This window comes from Atractosteus spatula, chromosome 6 (genome assembly GCF_055471065.1).
Source record: "Atractosteus spatula isolate fAtrSpa1 chromosome 6, fAtrSpa1.hap1, whole genome shotgun sequence".
NCBI classification, from domain to species: Eukaryota; Metazoa; Chordata; class Actinopteri; order Semionotiformes; family Lepisosteidae; genus Atractosteus; species Atractosteus spatula.
The window spans coordinates 61,432,397-61,441,354 of NC_142711.1; positions in this window are offsets into that span (position 1 = coordinate 61,432,397).

The following is an 8,958-nucleotide window of genomic DNA, read 5'->3' on the forward strand; positions in this document are numbered from 1 at the left end:
TCTCCTGGTTAGCAGATGCATTCTTAGAACAGGGAGATAGGTTCCCTTTCAATTTGTGACATCCAGGTTTGCAGAGCAAGAGATTTAACCACAGATTATATTCTGTGTGGTTTAGAAGATAGCTTTCTCCTCTTCTGGCCTTTGTAGGCATTATGTACAGTAAGAGTTTAAATACTTGATAACTTTCATCACCTCATTGACATTGCAGTTGTGAACAGTATCATCCTTCACAAGGAACCTTCCCAGATACAAAAGTCGTGAGCTCGGTCTCCAGAGGCTTTTAGAGAAGAGCTTTCGAAACAGCTAGTGGGCATCAGGGCAGGGGAGCTGGAGGAGGGCGGTGGAAGGACAGAGACAATCCATGTTCCTGTGGCCTTTGCAGGGGAAATGGTTGTAGAGTCTGCCTTAAAACCCAGTGCTGGGCATACTGTTTTCTTATGTTTTTTCTTTGAAAAACTACCCTTCCTTTAGTAAAAATGCTTTGAAAAAAAGAAAGTCTGTGTGACGTCACCGCTCTGGTAAGCCAGCTCTCACAAGCAATGGAGGCCGTATGCGTTACAATACGAAAGCTCACAAAGGTCACCATTACAACGTAGACATATTATAAAAATAATTCCTTCGCTTTTCTAGACACTCCACCAGTGTGCAGCCCCACCTGGATGATGGACCTCTGTAGTGCGCCAGTACGCTCCCAGAGTAATGAAGCTGTTTCAGAGATGGGGATTATTAGGAGACCGTGATTGGTAAAGGAATTTTCAAGAAACACCCTGTAATTCTTAATGAGCACAGCACCTGTTTATAGTATAGTGTCTCCCTCACTATACTGGGGCATTAGGACCCACACAGGCTGCAGGGTTTTTCCCAGGAGGTCTCCCATCCAGGTACTGACAAGACTCACTTGCTGAGCTTCAGTGGGCTGCCAGCAATGAATAATTCCCTAACTGGGAATCGAACCCAGGCCATGACAGTGAGAGCGCCGAACCCTAACCGCTAGACCGCCAGGGAACGTGGTACAAAGGTCCCCCCCCCATGAGGAATCCCTGCTCGCTATACTCTCGTCTGCGACCAGTCTGAGCTGGCAGATCTTCCGCGTCACCAGTGTGTTTGGTTACATGATCTATGGCTTGATCACGTAGTCAAAGTGTCCATCCTCAACCAATTCACGCCTACATGGTACGACACACGCTTCGATGCGACCCCAAAGCAGTGCTGTACTCGTCTCTTTCATGACTTCTTACATGCAGTTGGCATCATCAAGACGACTGCCTGAATGCATATATATTTGAGTATTCGTTTTTATTGCACTAAAAACACATAAAATTGTCAACGCACATTCGCTAGTGTATACGGCATCCAAAATATGTATAAATGTTGATCTAGTTAATCTTTAATTGTGAAATGAAGGCTCCGTGAGACACTGCAAACAACTAGCACATAGGGCACATCAACGGCATATAGCTGCATGACTGCACAAACTAGGACATACTAAAGCTAAAGCTTGATAATCAACACAGATTTCACAACGTCGGGGAGGTAAAACCCTGAGAGGCAGAAAAGATGCCTTCCCAATAGTCACAAAAGACGAGACGTGGATCAATCCGTTCAAGTTTGAAACCCATTCTCACAAAACACAGGGACACCATTCATCCTGCCCCCACCGAGAAGTCTGAAATAGACTTCAAGTCGTTTTCTCGGGATTTAAAATCACGCCATCTCCTGGAGACGACCGGCAAATGCAGTAGGTCCCCCCAGTGAGACGCTTGTAAGACCTTTGACTCGCCACTAGAGGGCGCCAAAACACCCTCAAGGCTGATCTTTGCAAATTAGCTGGCCAGGGAGCGAATAAACTGTTACATCGTGTCATTACGGTTGAAGTCTATGTGTGTATTTTGGAAGCAGGCAGCTGCATCAGCATGCGTAAACTGCAAAGGATCAGATAAAGGTTGATGTCTTGCTGAAAGGAAAGAGTAACACGGCAGTACGGCAGCGTCCTGGAGATAAAGAGGGATATTTTATCGTCCACTGCTGTGGAACTTTGTCTTTGGCTTCTCCCACAGACGTACAAAACACACAAGCAAAGCAGAATAAGTCTTAATTTGGATGGAAAAAAAAAACTCCGTAAGAGATTTTGGGGGAAAGTCCTGGTTTCCTCGGGGCACCGGGACGTTGCCGTAGAAAAGCGACACGACGCCTCAGCTGTGCAGCCTTCTTCAGGGGTGAAGCAGCTCGGTACGTACCGCGGCCGGCAGCGTGCGTCTCTTTCCTTGTGTGTGTATGTGTGTGCGGGTTAGTAAGTAACGGGAGTATGATCAATACAAGTTCGTAGTTATGAAAGTAGATGAGAGATGATAGTAGCTGCCCTCTTTAATGCCAGAATGATCTATTATTTTGAATAAAACGCATCAATAAAGGCAGGAATCCACTTGGATCTTAAAGCCACAGTTTGGGGTTATTCATGTATGGGGGGCCACCTGCGGCCACATGCAGTGGATACGTTTAAATTCCTACATTCGCCACTAGCAAAACCCCATTAACAAATGATGGAAAAAATGCACAATACCTGTTTCACTTTATGCAGTGCCCAGCTGTGAAGAGCCTGGCTGCTGAACCATTATCATATTGTAACGCATACGGCCGACATTGCAGGTTGTGGGAGCCGGCTTACCAGCGGGTTGACGTCACCGCCCTTCCCTGTGAATATCAGGGACCGCAGCCGTCGGGCTGACGGGGGATTTCCCTTTAGCTCAACTGGCTGGGTCCGTGTTGAGTGACCCCGGAGGCCTGGGTTCGAGTCCCAGTGGGGAGGGGTGCATACCCACATGAACCTGAGAGTGCTACAAGAGTGTGTATTTTGTCTAAGCACCCTAAATACACAATAGATCCTCAAAAATGTAAACATGCCTATTGCTTCACAAGACTGGCTCTTCAACTATCTTACAGCCCTGCAACGGCACTGTGAAGTCTACATATCTTACACACCTCTAAGCGGGTGTCTGTGCAGCAGGTGTGAGTCCAGTGCGGATCGTTCCACAGCCCAGAGAGGAACAACAGTCATCAGAAAACAGCTCTCTGCTCAAGCACCTTGCCTGTAGTGAGAAAACGCATTCTGATGGATGGAGGCAAAGAAGGAAAAAAAAGGCGATGAATCCATCAGCCACACTTATGACATACTGGCTGTGTTTCTGGCAATCTCTTAAATTAAAATGTTTTAATGTATTCTAAAATCCCCAAGTGTGATTGACTAATTATTAACAATTATTCACAGTATTTCTGCCTAATGGCCAGGAACTGGGGAAGTCCAGTTCTTCACATTTCCTATTAGCTATTCAATTAGCTACAGTATCCATATTATGTTTAGAGCATGCTTTCTGTGAACACTGGAGCCAGAGCTGGAGCCAGAGGAGACCCTGGTCCTGGGGAGCTCCAATCCAGAAGGCCTGTTTTTAAAGACTGGCAACACCTGTTAGCTATTGATGAATCAAGGAAGTGAGCTTTTTAATAAGCATAGAAGAACAGATTTCAGACTTTGATGATTTTTAAATTACTTAATATGACAATCCACCTGTTAAATTGGTCACAGTGGAATTGTTCCATGTCTTAAATACTACTACTACTACTACAAATAATTCCTTACACTTCTATAGCGCTTTTCTGGACACTCCATTGAAAGCGCTTTACAGGTCATGGGGATCCCCTCCACCACCACCAGTATGCAGCCCCACCTGGATGATGTGACGGCAGCCATAGCGCGCCAGTACACTCACCACACACCAGCTCTCAGTGGGGAGGAGAACAGAGTGATGAAGCCAGTTCAGAGATTGGGATTATAAGGAGGCCATGATTGGTAAGGGCCAATGGGAAATTTGGTCAGGACGCTGGGGTAACACCCCTACTCTTTTTGAGAGACGCCCTGGGGTTTTTAACTACAGAGAGTCAGGACCTCGGTTTTACATCTCATCCAGAGGATGGCGCCTTTTTACAGTATTGTGTCCCATCACACTATACTGGGGCATTAGGACCCACACAGATGGCAGGGTGAGAGCCCCCTGCTGGCCCCACTAACACCTCTTCCAGCAGCAGCTGTAGCTTCCCATCCAGGCACTGACCAGGCTCACACCTGCTGAGCTTCAGGGGGCTGCCAGTTGTGAGTTGCAGATTCTTTAGAAAGCAATGACCTACACAACCTGCTGGACTAGCAATTTCTGACTTTTCTAGAGATTCCTGGTCTATGGGTTTGCTTGGTGTCTTCAGAGCAGAACCGAGCAAAGAGCTGGGTAAAACATTTAAACCGGTTTCATGAAGCCAGTAATGAGTTGATTGAAGTCAACAAGAGTGAGATTGAATGAAAATTGTATTTTGTTGGAGCTTTTATAAATTAGTAATGTTTCTCAGCTAAAGACGGTACCCAATCAACCCCATTGCAGGTCCAGATTACAAACCTAAAACTATGAGTAGAGGATGGGAAACTCTGAATTTGAAGAAACTATGAAAAAGAAAAGGGTGTTCATGCTGAGTGATTTTCCTTTCCTAGACAATGTGGGGAAGGAATAAAAAGACAAACAGTTTGTCAGGATATATATTTAGGAGTGTAAGAATTTAAAACTCGATGGCTGCATATGATTTTCCATGTTTCCATGTTTTTTCTGAAATACCCGGTCAGTCCACATGATGCCGCTAGAGGACTAGCGAAATACGATTTGTCACGACTAGGCGGTAATTCCGGATTCTTTTTACGTAGCTTCAGTATTGAAAGAGGTGTATCCCAAACTACTGTACATTCTTTCTTTCCATAGTTAATCTTAACAACATCCTCCTCTCCGATTATATGTATGTACTTGAAAAAGTGTAATTTACTACGATATATCAAAGGGGGATTATTTCAACTTGTGCTGCTCTGAAAGAAAATGACAAAAGCAACAAAAGAAACTTTTGAACTCCATATCCCATCGGCTATAATAGGCAGTCTCAGCCCCACTTGCTATCAATAAATTCTGTCAGATAAGGAATGATTTCAGCCATGGAAGAGGTCACTGGGGGTCAGCAAGAAACAGGAGACAGGCAACATATTTTCACATAAGGATCTTCAGCACAGGCTTTTATTCACCCACTGTAGTAAAGTTTCTGATTCTTGCTAAGGGTCATGGCTTAGCGGGGGGCTCTGTCCTGTCCCAGAAGCATAGCGCACAAGGTGAAGCTACACTTTGTGTAGATACCAGTCCGTTGCAGGACACACGCAGGCACACAAACACGTGCACAAGCATACACACACACACGAACACAAGGGGACGATGTGGAGACGCCAGCGGACCTAACCCAGCCGGGGTGTCATGGCCAGGTGAGAGGAAATGGTGGAAAACCCATGTGAGCGGTAGAAGACATGCAGACTCCACTCAGGAGGAACAGAGAGGAAGATGCGCCAACTGCCAGATCTCTGTGAGCCTGTATGGGCTTTCAGGGTGCAAAAAAGCTGCACGTCCAAGAAATTCTCAGTGTTGCTTCAGTATCATTCTCTCGTGTTGACTTGATGATTCGATGTGTTAACATAAAATTAAAAATAAGAAACAGTAGAAGAACTCACGTATTTGATCTACCTTTATTAATCTACCTTTTTAAAAAAATCAATATAAATTTAAGTAGTTCCCTGCAATCTCACACCGACGTTCAGTAGCGTTGGTCCACCAGTTGATGGCGCAAGAGGACAAGTAATACGCTGTAACTTCCTGAAATATTGATTCATGTTGCTTAAGCGGTGCGGACATTATTTTTATTTAATTTGTTTAATCTTTTTTCATAACTTGAATTTATGTAGTAGTATGTACCCCTGACGATATTTTTGTTTTGAATTGTTATATGTACTCTTGTTTGTATTGTAATGTTTGTTCTCTTGTTAAGCATCAATAAAAAAAAAAAGATTCATGTTGCTTATTGCTGCCCAGTATTGTCTTAGAGACGAGCCGGAAAACAGCTCCTTGAAAGATGAAGCAGACTGTGATTCTAATCACACCAAAATCTTCTAGTGGAGCCACACCTCAAGCAAAGACGTACTTTTAGTTACTTCTGAGCCGTGTAGACAGTAATACTAGTGTGCACAGAGCTTATATGTATACTGTATAGAAATTGTGCAAAACTTCATACTTATCATAACTTTTCATTATAATTGTATCATCACACAGTATATTGTGATTCCGTGTACCATGTAACGTCATTTGTGAAGTTGCTCAGTCGAACGCTTCCCATACCTACGTTTACTGAACCCATACGAAAGCTAATAAGGAATTTCTTCAGAGGTGAAATCCAAATTTAGGCACCAAGAGAAGTAAAACTCATTAAAAGCAAAGAATAAAAAAGTTCAGAAGAAGGTCTAAAGGGGAAACAAACGTTCAGTAGGTAGCTTGTCTGCAGCTTTCAGGACGTTACGTGGTGTGGGCTTTTGGTATTAAAAGGATTAAAAATACTGTTAACGATACAAAAATGCTCAATCGAATCAGGTACCTAACATAAGAATACTGGATTTAGTAAAAACCTAATGAACGCCACCTGTTATAATTATAACCCGAAGCAAAGAATAACCCCAGGCCTTCATTTGTGTAAATAATAATTACATATAATGTGTGCGCGTTGCTTTGTTAATGGGTTTGTTGTGGATTAAAGAACAAGTGCACATCGCACCGCAGCAACTTTTTATCGTTGTCCTTTTTGCTACTGAACAGGTAAATCGCTTAACTTTTGTTTTAAAAAGTCGTTATGTAAGAATTTTAAACAAAAAATAATTTAACGAGGTTTTAACCTAGCTGTGGTATGCTGGGGTTCTGTGTCTTTCTAAGTAACAAAATAGAATTGATGTCATGGTCATAAGAAAGATTTAAAGAAATTCTGTTTAAAACAGTATGATATTTTGTTGTACTGATTCATTATAAGTTTAAGCGCAGCATTTTTAATTTATGGGGAAAAACCTCCAGTGCCTCATTTGAACCTAACTTACCCTTCGCTTTTCAAGATTTAGTTGATACCGCCTTTTCCCGAGAGCTATAGTTTCACAAAAGCAGAGGTTTATGGCTACGTTTTGAGGAAAGAAAATTCTGAAAATCTTTCCTTATAACCATCAGGTTGCAGTTACGTGTTACAGCGTCTGTGATCACTTTTTAACTTCCTTGGTACCTATTAACTGCAATTCATCTCCATATACGAAAATATACATTGCGCGCTGACATACTGTATAATAAGAAGAGATATGACTCTTTTTGGACATAGGCACACATGAAAACAGTATTCTGTCTACATTTTACTCTGAGGTATAAGAAAGCTTTTGAATTCATAACGCAGATGTCAGCTGCTTATCTGGTACAGATGTGCCCCACTTCTGGACTTCTGACTGTAAGGAAAGACAGACAACTGAAAAGTGTGCGCGTTGAAAGAAATCGTATCTCCTAAGAAGTGCTGGGGTGCTTGTGTTTGTGCCTGTGTTCTCGATATTCTTAGGGAGGGGGTAATATTTGTATATCATCAATTTCCTCTGACTAATGCCTAATGCGCGTCTAGATTCGGTCGCAACTAGTTTTTTAAAGGGTCATTATCCGTCCTCTGCTAGTATTTTTCAAACAGCCTTCCTGGTTTCACAGTAACTGAGCCTTGAGGGTCGCTTTGAAAGCAAGGCTTTGACAAGATGGTTTGTCATTGAGGTATCAAGATACTCCATTCAAAGATCGCTATAAGATTTGTAGCATTTTTCAGTATGGATTTCATTGTTTCACTTCGGGGCGGATTAAAATTCCACTGCCTACCAGATCGCTTTCAAGCAGACTGTTCCTCATAACGTCTGTTCTCACATACCACATAACTTTTAATGCCGTCTTCCGACCCCAGCCTGCTGCTTACCTTTCGCATCAGTTGTACAGAAAAGTGAAGTCAGTTGTAACAGCTTAGACGCGCCCACACTTGCACAAAAGCCGGCACCACGGTTAGAAAATAATGATCTTTGGTGTGTAAATTATAGCGTATCAGTATATGGTCGTTTTCAAGAGCTTGGGTATTAAGCGGTCCGTTTCACTATGTTGCTCTAACTTGAATTTATAACGATACCTACTCCAAAGGGGCGGTTTGTAAAACAAGTAAACTCACCCACTCCTGGCATAAATAAAATTGGTTATTTAGTAATATACTTGATCAAAACCTAACAACAACGCCGTGTTCACCAAAACATGGAAAACTTCCAAAAACTAGCAATAAGAGTGCTAATATTTACTTTCACTTCAGGTTTTGAACATATGCAATAGTGTGTCTCTCTTCTGTCATGTTTAAATGGTGAACATTTGATCTGCTTCACATGTATGTATGTGTTCTGTTGCAGTGGCGGAGTTTTGTGAAGTGCCGACTGCTCCCATTTCATTAGCAGTCATTCATTAGGTTTATATTTTAAGCGATGCGACCCACCCGCAGTCTGCACATGGATTGATTGGACGTGACTTGATGGAAACATGGGTTGTTTTTTACAGCTGTTTTAGAATGTGTAATTCGAATCGAGATGTATAAAGTTACCCGAGTGTACTTCGGTGAAGTGTGAATCGCCTGTTTCATGCTTCATTACGCTAAGTAAGCGCCTCCCTCTGGGCTCCAGAGTACGAGAATGTCTTGTAAACTCGCGGTGTACTAGACGTGTCTGCAGCAGCTATTTATCCAACGCAAGTGCGGAGCTTTATTTGGGGAAGAACGCTCTGTGTTAATACAGCGAATAATCTTCTTTTCCAAATGATGATGATGCGAACTGCAATCCATCCCAGCAATTAGCACGTCCCAGTAAATCGCGTCCTGTGGAGATTCATTTTAAGAAACGAAGATCTCCCACAACAACCCCACCATCTTATTCGGGACCCCTTGAAAGTCCCCATATTGCCTGCTGAAAAACTTTATCATCCCGCCCACACGACGAGCTGATATCGACATTCTGTCGATAAATCTTCT